A 13871-nucleotide genomic window follows, 5' to 3' on the forward strand; every position below is an offset into this window, starting at 1 on the left:
TTTCATGATCTGCATATGGTTACGTGACATATACTCACTCCACCACTGACGAATCCACTCTTTCAATACACGATCAAGATCTTCATTTTATGCAGTTTTTTCCATTTTTCATTAAGCCCTGTTCATTACACGTGAGGTCACTTCTCAAAACTGTCTGTGGTGCGCAGAGACCTGTGCATTACCTGGAAACCTTCCCAGCGCCTTGTGGAATTTTCCATTTTTTGAAATTATGGCAGCAATCAAAAATATTAGGGATTTTGGAGTTTTGGATAAGGGGTGCTCAACCTGTTTTGTCATGCAAAATACTAATAGCACCTCCAGTTTCTCTGTCACTTTACAAAGCAAAATTACAGCTAAATAATCATTCCTGGGTACTGCTGCTGCACTTCAGTTAGTTGTTTATCCACATTAGCACAGGTGAAGAACTTAAGTGTCAGCAACAGCAAACTCACCTCTCAGTTAAATCAAGAGTTCGAGCCCCATCTAAGACTAGGCTGAACCGCAGTGCCAAGAGGTGCTATCTTTTGTACAAGGTATTAAAGGTATTAGAGAGAGCTCAGATCCAATGATACAACAGAAAGGACTGGAGTCTTCCTCCCAAACTGGCCAAATGAGAAAGCAAGCTCTGAGGTGCCCTAATACTCAAGTATACCTGAATATAATTGAAGGTCCTAAAGGACTGCAGATTTTTCCATTTAACACCACCCCACCTCCTCCACACAGTTATATGGGAGACCAAGATAGGCATCCGTTTAGTTTCGTGAGATCATGGATTTGCACCTTGGAAGGTTTTCAGGGTTGTACGGGAGACCGGCAGTTGCCCAAGCTGCAAGCTTTCCCCTGTCCACGCCACCGATGTTGTCCAAGGGAAGGGCACTAGGACCCAAGCAGCTTGGCACCGGTGTCATCGCACAGCAATGTGTTGTTAAGTGCCTTGCTCAGCTGAGGCTCGAACCAGAGACTTTCAGATCACTAGCCTTATCCACTATGCCACGCGCCAACATAAGAAACCAAGAAATGAACATGTTAAATCAAGGCTAGCGAGTTTTGGGTTCCACAGATGAGAGATTTCAATACCTTATAACCTTAGCCAGATGGCCTTTGCTAAAAGGATTGAAAAGGTAGAAATCAAGGCAAATTATGGACTTCACAATGATAAAACATAAATCTCATTCAAGCAGATGAGTCCTGATGAAGAGTCTGGGCCAAAATGTTGACTGTTTATTTTCCTCTATAGATGCTGCCTGACCTCTAGCATTTTGTATTGTGTTGTTCCCACAGATGAGGAAGGTGGCATTTAGAGTCAGAGTAATACAGCATGGAAACAGGCCCTTTGGCCCAATGCACCCATGCTGGCCAAGATACCCACCTAAGCTAGTCTCATTTGTCCACATTTGGCTCATCTTCTTCTAAACATTTCCTATCTGTATTCCTGTCCAAATGTCTTTCAAACGTTGTACTGCACCTGCCTTAAACCACTTCCCAACCAAGTCCTAGCCTCCCTAAACTCTCTTCAGGCCCTCGAATCCTGGACAAGGAGCTGGACGGCAAAAGGGAAACCCTGGGACAACACCCCAAGTACAATTCAAGAGAGAGAAAAGTAGAAAGCATGGAGGTTCAGCGCTGTTCTGGGTGAAACCGCTTTTTGTTACATTGGTATTCAGGACCTTGTCGTGGTGGAGAGGTCTGTGGGTTCCTGCGATCCCAACAGCAATGCCGTCTGGAGTTCGGTCATCTGCTGCTTAGCTCCAGGTAGGGTCAGCCATGGCGGCAAGGTCAAGGGGAAGGTTCCAGACAAAAAGCGATCCAACTAAGACCTCAAATGTGGAGCTGGCAGAAAATTATGACACATCACAATGGCAATGAAGGTGGAGGAAGGCTGCATTCCATGCCACTGGTCCCCGACCTCAATACATCAATGACCGTGTGGTGGCTGCCTGTGCAACAGCCTCCCCACATTAAACAAAGTCATGCCCACGCATCTCCATCAAGGGAGTCCACTCTAACATCCCAAGTGAAGTCCCTGAAGCCCCACAAATAGGCATTTCGGAGAACATCATGCTCTACTCAAGTGATTGCTAGAAGAGTCAGGATTTTAAGAAGTTACTTTAGAGCCATGCATAGGATTACCCAAAATTTGGTATCCTTCAATCCTGACCCAAGAGTGAAATTCTATTTATTCAAGAAGTTTAAAAAAAACATTTGCAGAAAAAGTCAAACTGAAAAGTTCAGACCCCAGAATGAAAACAAAACACCAGATGTAAGAGTATTTGGGTTAAAAAGTGCTGATCTGAGGATGATAGGAAAGCTGCTCTTCTGCTGAGAATATACAAAACTGGGTTTGTTGCTGTTATTTAATTTGATTTACAACAGGCTTCAGCAATCCAACCTTGCATCACTCATTGGCTTTTGACAAAAGGATTGTACCAACAAGGAATACATCCAGTTTATAGTTCTTCAAAACAAAACTATTAATCATACATATTACAGAACTGGGAATGACACTTAAATACCTGCTGCACTTCATGGCTAAGAGGAAGGTAAAGAAAATAATTAGCCAAGATTTCAGTTCCTAATCACCAGTGAGTATAGATTCAAAGTATATATATTATCAAAGTATGTATAAATTATACAACCTCGAGTTTCATCTGCTTACAGGCAGCCACAAAGCAACCCAAACACCCGCAGAGAAAGAGAAAAAAAACACAAACCATGCAAACAACAGAAGCAAGCAGCATCATTCTGAACCAAATTGAGTCCATTGACCCAGAGCCGGACAGCAGGGGTAGGCCCATAGCCTCAGTTCATCGTATAGTGGGGCAACTCACACGAAGCTCGTAGATAGAAGTGCATAGCATCCAGAGCAGTCTCCCAGCCTCTGTGCCACAGAGAGAGAGGGAGGAGAGAATATCAAGTCAAGTCACTTTTTATTGTCATTTTGACCATAACTGCTGGTACAGTACACAGTAAAAACGAGACAACGTTTTTCAGGACCATGGTGCTACATGAAACCGTACAAAAACTACATTGAACTACATAAAAAACAACACAGGAAAAAACTACACTAGACTACAGACCTATCCAGGACTGCATAAAGTGCACAAAACAGTGCAGGCAATACAATAAATAATAAACAAGACAATAGGGCAGTAAGGTGTCAGTCCAGGCTCTGAGCATTGAGGAGTCTGATAGCTTGGGGGAAGAAACTGTTACATAGTCTGGTTGTGAGAGCCTGAATGCTTCGGTGCCTTTTCCCAGATGGCAGGAGGGAGAAGAGTTTGTATGAAGGGTGTGTGGGGTCCTTCATAATGCTGTTTGCTTTGCGGATGCAGCGTGTAGTGTAAATGTCCGTAATGGCGGGAAAAGAGACCCCAATGATCTTCTCAGCTGACCTCACTATCCACTGCAGGGTCTTGCGATCCGAGATGATGCAATTTCCGAACCAGGTAGTGATGCAACTGATCAGGATGCTCTCAATACAACCCCTGTAGAATGTGATGAGGATGGGGAGTGAGAGATGGACTTTCCTCAGCCTTCGCAGAAAGTAGAGACACTGCTGGGCTATACTTGCTATGGAGCTGGTGTTGAGGGACCAGGTGAGATTCTCCACCGGGTGAACATCAAGAAATTTGGTGCTCTTAACAATCTCTACCGAGGAGCCGATGTTCAGCGGGGAGTGGTCGCTCCGTGCCCTCCTGAAGTCAACAACCATCTCTTTCGTTTTGTTCACATTCAGAGACAGGTTGTTGGCTCTGCACCAGTCTGTGCAAGTCACGGAAGATTCAACTGAATCTACAAATATTCAGCATTTTAGGCTCACATAACAATGATGGGCGTTTAGCCAGAAGACCAGAGTATTGCTGACATCTGAGAAGAGAGGTGTAGATAAGAAGACCACTCCGCTCTATTAAGTAGAAGAGTTTTATGATGAGTAAAAAGAATTACATTATCAGAGTACCGGTAATGCATCTCAGGTCACTATTTGTCTATCTGTAGGTTCTTAGGGAAGTGGTGAATTACAGAGATAACACCCAATTCTGTTTAGGGCAAAGGACTCAGGGACTTCAAAAAAAAGCGTCTTTGGATTTAATGTCACTGGTTCGCCTGTTTTCTCCATTAAAGCTGTAAACCAATTCCTTTGTCCGGCCTTTTGCTGCAACACTTAAAAAAGCCAGACGCGATTCATTGCTTTAAAGAGAATCTTCAATGCCTTTCTTTCATCTCCTTGATAGGCCTTGTCAATTTCACTAATTGTAAAAGCTTGCATTCACATAAAGCCTTTAAGTTGATAAGATCTCCCAGGGGGTACATTTAATCAATCTAAATCACTAACACCAAAGACAAAAAGGAAACAAGAAGCATTATCAGAATGATAATTCTTACGAGAGGAACTTGGTGGAAATGTCGGAGGTGAAGAGGATTGGGGGGGTATTTTTGCTGATACAGGACACATGCCTAAGTGGAGCGTTGACAAGCTAATAATGATGAGACCTGCTTAATAATGATGAGCTTGTCTGTGTTACCAATTACTTCAAGAGTCATAGAAGAGCCTCCCTGCCAAACAAATGTTCAACAAATGGAATTCACAGGATAGAGAGGAGAGAAGTAGTTTTGAGTCAGCAGTATACTGGCTGATCAGTTTTCTAATTATTCTGTTGGATAAGCACAAATCAGCTATTAAAGAGCTCAAGATTAGCCCTTCCTTCAGCTCCTACGTTCTAAAGTGATTTCAACCCAGTCTTCCATGATACCATATGGAATACAAGAGCTGAAGAAAGGGCTCCTCTTGACCTCTTTCTAAACATTTAATACAGTCCTGAGAGGAAAAACAGTATTGCTATTATTCCTTTTAGATTGGCAGGATGTTGGCATCCTAGCGAGGGTAATTTTTAACTCAAACTAAGAAACAACTACAGGAAATAAGCCAACAGGCAAATCTGGAGTGAGACTGAGCCACTCTGCCTCTTGAACCTATTCCACTCTTCAATAAGTACATGACTGATCTGATTATAACTTCAACTTTGCCTACCTGTAGAAACCTTTCACTTTGAAAATCAAACATCTACCTCCTACCCTCAAAAATATTCAATTTTGTTGTCATTCCCCTTTTCCAAAGGCAAAATTCCAAAAACAAGCCAAAAAAAGTTTCATCCTTGTCTTAAATGGGTAACCCCTTTCAAGAAACAGTGCCTCTGGCTCTAGATTCTCCCACATGTGGAAATATCCTCCCCACATCTCAAGGTCTTGTACAATGCAATCAGGTCCCTCCATTCCTCAATTCCAGCAGACACGAGCCCAGTTTGCTCATTTGAGGTATCATTTTCTGAGCACTCTCTCAACTACTAATACATTTACACAGGACATCGTAACTGAAGTTTAACCTTCCTATTTTTGTATACACATCCCTTTGCAGTAAGTAATAGTGCAATTTGTTTTCCTAATTACTTGCTATGTTTACATTCCAGGCTTTTGCAAATCACACTGGTCCCCCTACAACTTGGAGTACTGCAATCTTTCACTACTTGAGAATGCTTTCTATTCCCCAAACACTTCATGCCGACATTCCTACATTCCACTCCATTTGCCAGATCTTTGCCCACTCCCCTAATTTATCACATTTTTTGCCACCCTGCCCTCCTCATAACTTATTTTCCTATCAAGGTCATCAGCAAGACCCGACCAGTGGCGTAGTGGCATCAGCACCAGACTTCAAGGTGAGTGATCCAAAGTTCGAATCCAGCCGACTCCTTGCACGCTTTCCGTCTGTGCTGGGTTGAGTGTCGAGCTAGCACAAAATGCTAACGCAATGACAAAGCTGTCGGCCTAAGTGCCAACAAGGTCATCAGCAAATTTAGTGACCAGACCCTTATCCAACTCATCTACACAAGTTTTGAAAAGTTTGGCACCCTGCACCAATCCCTTTGGCACACCACTTGTTATATATTAACAAACAAAACCCTTTTTAATGCCAACTACTGCCACTCTTCCATCCATGCTAATACATTGTCTTAATTTTCTGAAGTACGAACCTTCATGGCACCATCAACACACCACAATGGAACGTATCAAATGAGTTCTGGAAAATCCAAGTACCTTTTTATCCACAGCATAGGTTATTTCGTGAAAATAACTCCACTTAATTCGTCGAGCACTCCCCTTTCACAAAATCATGTTAATTCTCCCTGATTATCCTAACTCTTTCTATTCACCCTGCTGTAACATCGTTAATAATAGGTTCCAATATTTTCCCAGGCAGATAGCCAACTGAACTGTGGGTTCTGCTTCGCCTTTCCTCAACCCCCTATTCCCCCCACCTGCCCTCTTCTGCGGAAAAGTAGTAATATTCAACACCTTAGAATCTAATAATTCTTCCCCAAGTCTGTGAAATTTTGCGGGATTAAAACAATGCATCAAATATCTCATTAGCCATTTATTTTTAGACCCCAAAATAAAGTCCAATTGTTCAGTACCACTTCCCTAGAGGTTAGAATTTTCCTTTGTTCCACCACCAACTTATAGCTATTTTGGGAAGGTATGCTGTGTGGTGAAATACCCCATCAATACACGTAAACAAACGGTGGGACTGCGGAGACTTAAACACGCAGCAACACTCCCTCTCCCAGTCCCATGGCGCTGAAGTAACTCACTGCTCCAGTTGCACATGCTGTTCCTCCAACATGCCTCAGCACACTGTTTTATTAATACACTGTCCTAGTTTTACACCGACAGCTCTGCGAGGCAACCCACAGGGAGAGTTCAGATGCAAGGCACAGGAAGGATGATTTGTCAACTCTTTCCCATCTAATGATCCTTATCAGAAATAAGTATTGCTTAAGGATGAAGAGTCCAAATCAAAGCTGAAACAGTTCAATACATCATTTAAAGAAGTGGTTTAATAATTAGTCTAATATTAATACAATAAGAAATGCCGTGACTGATTAAATACCTCTATTTGTGTCAATTCGGCAGCTTCACTTGGGCGAGTCAGTAACAGTCAAATCCAGATCAATGTCATCACCATCACCACACTAGAGGTAAAGTAATAGAGGGAGGTCTCATGAAACAAAACTGCAATTCCTTAACATTTGGAAATACAACTCTTATCAAGATTCAAGACTGTTTAATGTCATTTCCAGTATACAAGTGTAAACAAGAACAAAATAATTGCAACGCCGGATCCAATGCAGCACATTAAAAAAACAACACAATAAGAAAAAGAATAACAAAACACAATAAACACAAATACACAAGATAGCTTATACATAGATTGTATGTCCATAAAGTGTCTATACTTAAGGTGACTGACAGGAAATGATAAGAGTAGTGGTGGAGGGGGATAAACTAGTGGGTGGATGTGTTGATCTGTCTTACTGCTTGGGGAAAGTAACTCTTTTTTGAGTCTGGAGGCCCTGGCATGGATGCTACGTAGCCACCTCCCTGATGGAAGTGGAGCAAATAGTCTTTGAGCAGAGTGGGTGAGATCCTTCACGGTGTTACAGGCCCTTTTCTGTATATATGTCTTTGATGGTGGGTAGGACCATTATCAAGTTAACAAAACCAGTGAATAAGTGCATTTCACGATGAGCCTATTCAATATTAAACCGAAATTGCCCTGTACTGCAATCCTCAATTTTCAGTGATTTGGTTTTTTTTTAATACACATAAACTACTTCTGCATATCAAGGTAGCTCCAAGCTTCTTTTAAGTAAGGATACCTGTTTGGGTCTCGGGTTGTCTTCTTCCCCACTTTTGTTCCATATTTTTTCCCCCCAACGCCAATTGCTTCTGCAACAAACCCTATAAATAAAGGGAGAAAGTATCACCACGTGCAACTAGAATTCTATGGTACAACTTGATCTAAACTAATACAACACTCAGCAGCCACTTTATTAGATACCTCTTATGCCTAATGAAGTGGATACTGAGTGTATGTCCGTGGTCTTCTGCTGTAGTCCATCCACTTCAAGATTCGACATGCTGTGTTCAGAGATGCTCTTTTGTACATCACTGTTGTATTGTGTGGTTATTTGAGTTACTGTCACCTTAAACCAAACTGGCCATTCTCTTCTGACCTCTCTCATTAACAAGGCATTTTGCCCACAGGACTGCCACTCATTAGATTTTTAATTTTGTTTATTGCATCATTCTCTATAAACTTTAGAGACAGTTATGCATGAAAATCCAAGGAGATCAACAGCTGAGATACTCAAACTATTCTGTCCAGCACCAACAATCATTCCACGGTCAAGGTCACTTAGATCACATTTCCTCCCCAATGTTTGGTCTGAACAATGTCTGAACCTCTTGACCGTGTCTACATGCTTTTATGCATTGAGTTGCTGCCACATGATTGGCTGATTAGATATTTGCATTGACAAGGTGTTCAGGTGTACCTAACAAAGTGGCTTCTGAATATGCAATGGATTCCAGTTAATTGAGACACATTGAGACCAGTACAATTTGGCTCAGCCGCCCCAATTAGCCAGTTTCCTAGAAACACTTAAGAAAGGTATTAAAAAAGACAAACTGAGTAACAAATTATTTGAATGAAATATAAATTAGAACACTTCCAATACTACTGTAGAACTATAGAACCGTGTATTAGTTTCTAATACTTCAATGGAGGAATTCATATGCATTACGAGTGCCTCCATGTAAAAGGATTCTCCTTCAGAAGCCGCTGAAAACCAAGGACAAACATATTGACCAAAAATAGTTTATGATTAATATTTTCCACATAGAAAAGCCATAAAATATTCAGAGGGAAAAATACACAGAATCAAATTCCTGAACAAATCAGTGCCCCCAAAAGAGCACATGGAAGAATTTTAACAGGTGTCACCTTTTGCGTAATACCTCCCAGCAAAGTTTGAAAGCAAAAGAACCACAAAAAAAAATTCATTTATAGTTCAAGGTTTAATTATTTTACATTTTGCAGCATTTAACAATTTGCCTTGTGTTGGGGCATCTCCAATTGGCAAGGAAACAGAGACTGGGCACGCTAATTTAGGAAAGGTATCAAATGACAATGCCATAAAGTAATTAAGAAAAAAATATTAGATCTATTGTTCATTACATGTCACGTCATATGAGTCAGAGACTTAAGGCGTCAGGTCTTAAAATACATTACACTTATAGTGGCTTTTTAACCTCTATATATGCCATGGATCAATGCCATTAAGCAAGGGGTCCATGGACCCCAGGTTGGGAACCCCTCCTCTCAACCATTGGGAAAGGAGAATTGGAGAAAATTCTAAGTGATTATACAAACCTGACATGAGTCAATCTCATCTCATCAGCTACCAAAAATGACATACATGGAATTTAGTTTCATAGTGAGATATGGCAATGATTGATTAACAACCTCTTTCCTTCACAATGCTGCACCTTATAGTATTCTGTCACGGAAGGCATCTCAGCCAAGAACAGGTTAATCATTATTTGTTCCTCTCTGCACCTTGAGCAGCAATCTTCCCGTTTCTTTAGCATTTGTCTGGGTTTTTTTAAAAACAAAGAGGCCGATTTACTAGCTCGACACTCAACCCTCAACCCAGCACAGAAGGAAAGCATGCAAGAAGCCGGCTGGATTTGAAGCTGGGATCGCGCGCCTCAAAGTGCTGTGCAGATGCCACTATACCACCGGCCAGGTTTATGATAGTTCTGGCAAAATCAACTTTAAGCCTTTCCTGACATTCAGGTACATTCCTCCCCTACCCCCCCCCCACCCCCCCCCATCCATGTGCTCACTTTCATTCTGTTCGAGACTGAATTTATTTACCTTGTAATAGAGTAGACCGAATGTGGAACCTAACAGAGGGTCAGCAAAATAAGAGGCATAAATAACAGGAAGATTATCCTTCTAGCAGAGGCATCTAAAGCTAGAGGGTATAAGACAGAGCACTACATCACAGTAACAGGCCACATATAGTTAGTGCATGCCGAGCTGTTATCCTGACTAGACCAATGCCTGGCATTGGTTTAGGGTAAGGATTAAGAGGTTTAGAAGGGATCAAGAACTTTTAGGGTAATTGGAATCTGCAATGCACTACTAGATACAATATCACATTTGGAATGTGATACTAGATGAGTATCACCAAGGCACAGAAGTCTATGGATCAACTGCTGGGAAATGGGATTAGTAAAGATTGACACTACACAGAAGGCAACAGCCAACCACTTCTGTAGAAAGATATGCCAAGAACAATCATGATCATGGAAAGACCTTGATAGTCTACATCATATGACATGGCACATAATGAACAATACATTGGTATTTGATGGGCAGCAAGCATGCAGTGGGCCGAAGGGCCCATTTTTTGACCTATATAGTTATTGTCAATCAGGATCACAGTCAGTTTTAACTCTGAAAGTTTCAATCAACATTTACTGAGTCCTTGGTGGTGGTGGGAAGAGCTCCAGACATTAATCCCCCTGTATGAATTAGTATTTCATAACATCAATCTCCCTCCCACAGCAAAAAGAGGGGGTTCTAATACTATTTAGATCCTTTTATAGGACCCATTCATCTAAGAGAGATTCACTCAATTATCCTTCCAATTGATGGAAACAACTTCAGCTACACCTTCGTGATTTCTACCAACTAAAAATGCAAACCTCACAGGCAACCAGATTCAAATTTGACCCTTTGGACTCAATAGAGTGCAGCATACAAGTGAGATACACAAGGTATCAACCATGAACCTGGCTCAAGATCGCAACCGCTGGATATAATACCCCTTCACTCCAACTAGACTGGAAAGAGAACCTGGCATATCGACTACCAACCAGGGTCATCGGAAAACAATGAAATGTTATTGATGTCCTGCAAGTACGAGAATTGCACTGGCCCTGTGCTTGGTATTACCACAGATCACCCAGAGGTCCTGCTTTGCAAGTAGAGGGTGCTCCTCCATTTCCTCGAGTTTTGATGAGAAACTTCAATCCTGTCATTCCCTTTCAAAAACCTGATCTCTGTGCACAAACACTCTCTCCTCTTCTCCCATGGATCATAGGACAAATGGATCTACATTCACACCGTACCAGCATCCTAGAACAAATATTTTCAGTGTAGAAGGTTGAAAGAAGTTTCTCCCAGTGGGCCATCAGTTACAATCATTGACAAGAAAGGAAGAGGAGATGGATGGTAGAGAAACATTTGCTGTGTTGTTAGAATCCAGATCATCCTGTTTCCCTAAAAGGAAACTGATTTTTAGAAAAGATGAATTTTACAGAGCCACACTGAAATCAAAAGAAAAGCTTAGTACACTTGCACATGTTCAGCTTCAGCAATACACAACTTGTGGAACAGATTGGCCCCAGTGACAAATAGCACCAACAACCCATGGATGCCAGAGCCAAATCATCTCTCAAGGCCAGAGCCCTCTGTACTGAAAACTGCATTCAGTTCTGATCCTGCAGGGTGTAGTCCAGAAGCTATAGTTTGTGGGGCAGCTCCAACCAACATCAGTTTGGGCAGACAAGACACTGTGCAGCAGCTCAGTACAAGACGTTGCTATTGAATATCCTCCTGTCACATGAATGCAGAAGAAAACACTGCCTGTTACCACAATGAACACCTCAGTATAACTGGGAGAGAAGAACAGGTAATTGTGGTGGAAAGGAGTTGACTGCAATAGACACATACAAAATGCTGGTGGAACACAGCAGGCCAGGCAGCATCTATAGGGAGAAGAGCTGTCGACGTTTCGGGCCGAGACCGCATCTCCCTATAGATGCTGCCTGGCCTGCTGCGTTCCACCAGCATTTTGTGTGTGTTGCTTGAATTTCCAGCATCTGCAGATTTCCTTGTGTTTGACTACAATAGACTTTGGTAGAGAAACCTATCAAACCCAAACTGCTCATCCACATCAACTGACTGAGCCGACTTATTAATAACTTCTCAGACAAAGAACTAGCTTGTGCATCTGAATTAATATTCCAAAGTATGAACACCTCAGCCAGTAAAACTGTTCTTTCTGCAAGATCATCAACTCAATGTCTGTACCTAATATTAGCATCAGAGCTTACCGTGAACTGTAATTGTCCAGTTGTTCAAAATCCTTTTTCCAAAAATCCCAAAATACAAAAGATTGAAATTGAACAAGGTTTATTATTGTCAAACATACCAAAGTACAGTGAAAAGCTTGCCTTGTATTCTATTCAGACAGATCGTTACACAGTATATTGAGGTAGAATGAAGAGAAAGTGCAGTGAGGTAAACAATGTGTAGGATCAAAACAAGATCCAGAGTCCAACTCATCGTACGAGGGAACCATTCAATAGTCCTAACAGTAGAGTGGAAGCCTGGTGGTACATGCTTACAGGCTTTTATATCTTCTGCCCAATTGAAGAAGGGAAAGGAGAGGATGCCCAGGGTGAGAGCAGTCTTTGATAATGCTGGCTGCTTTACGAAGACAGCGAGAAGTATTGACAGAGTTCATAGAAGGGAGGTTGGTTTCCCTGACTTGCTGAGATGTGTCCACAGCTCTGCAGTTTCTTGTGGTCATGTGCAGAGTAGTTACTATACCAAGCCAAGCTGCATTAAAATAGGATGCTTTCTAAGGTAAGGGTTAAAGGGGACATGCCAATAGATTGTTTTACCGTGCTACTTCAGAATTAAACAAAGAAAATACATCCAATTAAAATGAGTCACAGTACCACACCATCCCTCTCCAGTTCTAACATGAATGAAGCTCCATTCCATAACTTCTGATACATGTGACCTTTCACGAGGACAAACATCAAGTGTAACTTCAACCAAAAGCACACTTGAAATTATGCATGCAAGCACTAATAAATCTCAAGCTTTATGTACTCAAGGATGTTAACATTTAGAAAATCATAACATTGCTCAACCTCAACAGACTTCACATCATTAGATACAAACATTACTCTTGGGTTATTTTAACTGGGCCAAGAACAATTCCTACCCCTACCCCCCCAAACCACAAAGACTTCAACCAACATCTGGTTTCACAGTAAATTCATTCAAAAATTCTTTTTCCTGTCACAGGATATAGATGAGTGCAGCAAACCTCAGCAACTACAGGCTGACAAAGACCAGCAACGTAGGCTGGGGACAGGAGAATTCTATCTATCAAAAATGACCAAAGGCATTCAAATGATTCTCCCTTCCCACCCCCACTCCTCAGGAGTTAAATATTTTACTTTGGAGAGTTAGAACGTGAATTTCTCCAATAACTCTCCGGATGACTCTCTAGAATTCCACAGACTGTGGCATCAGCGATAATGTACTGCACTCAACTGCCCACTACGAAGAGAGTACAGAAGTAACTGAGGATGTGGATATGGGGCTGGATTCCTGGCCTGACCCTGCAGCCACAAGTTAGACAGGAAACAATGTTTTATGCACTGAAAGAAATCTTCCTCCTCACCACATTGCTGTCGGCCAGTGGCGTAGCACGGACCTCGAGGCGAGTGGTCCCAAGTTCGAATCTGGCCGGCTCCTTGCACGCTTTCCACCCGTGCTAGGTTGAGCATCAAGCTAGCAACTTGGCCTCGTGAAAAACAGACAAATGCTAAAGAAACGGCAAGCTTGCTGCCCGATGCACCACAGGGCAAGGAGAGGAACAACAACCATATTGTAACAAGCTTAGGCATGCATTCAAGTCAGATGATCAGATATCCTCCCAATGTCACTGATAAGCCAAATCTAATATTTAATCAGATGTGCAAAATGGAATGCCCTTAAGGCAACAGTGCCATAAGCCGTGTCTTACTTTAACAAAGCTCTGTCTAGCTTTGTTTCACTCCAGCAAGTCCACTGCCTAGTCGGAAACAGAGCCAAAACATTCTGGAGAATGCCAGCTTTAATCACTGACCTATGCCAAGTAAGTCAGTTTTAGCCAGGC

General features: G+C 42.0%; 1 protein-coding gene across 4 annotated transcripts in view; it reads right to left on the minus strand.

Moving 5' to 3' along the window:
- Window positions 1-13871, minus strand: part of LOC140719311 (myocardin-related transcription factor A-like) — a 222208-nt gene that overhangs the window by 190593 nt on the left and 17744 nt on the right. For 2 of the 4 annotated variants that reach the window (XM_073033853.1, XM_073033854.1), the window contains exons 2-3: window positions 7716-7797; window positions 6947-7028 (exon numbers count right to left, since the gene is read on the minus strand). The exons of 1 other annotated variant lie outside the window; for it this stretch is intronic. The gene's annotated coding sequence lies outside the window, so the exon portion shown is untranslated. The remainder of the gene's footprint in view (window positions 1-6946; window positions 7029-7715; window positions 7798-13871) is intronic. One more of the 4 variants, XM_073033855.1, reaches the window with a different exon arrangement.

The sequence above is a fragment of the Hemitrygon akajei genome, chromosome 31, assembly GCF_048418815.1.
Source record: "Hemitrygon akajei chromosome 31, sHemAka1.3, whole genome shotgun sequence".
Taxonomy (NCBI): Eukaryota; Metazoa; Chordata; class Chondrichthyes; order Myliobatiformes; family Dasyatidae; genus Hemitrygon; species Hemitrygon akajei.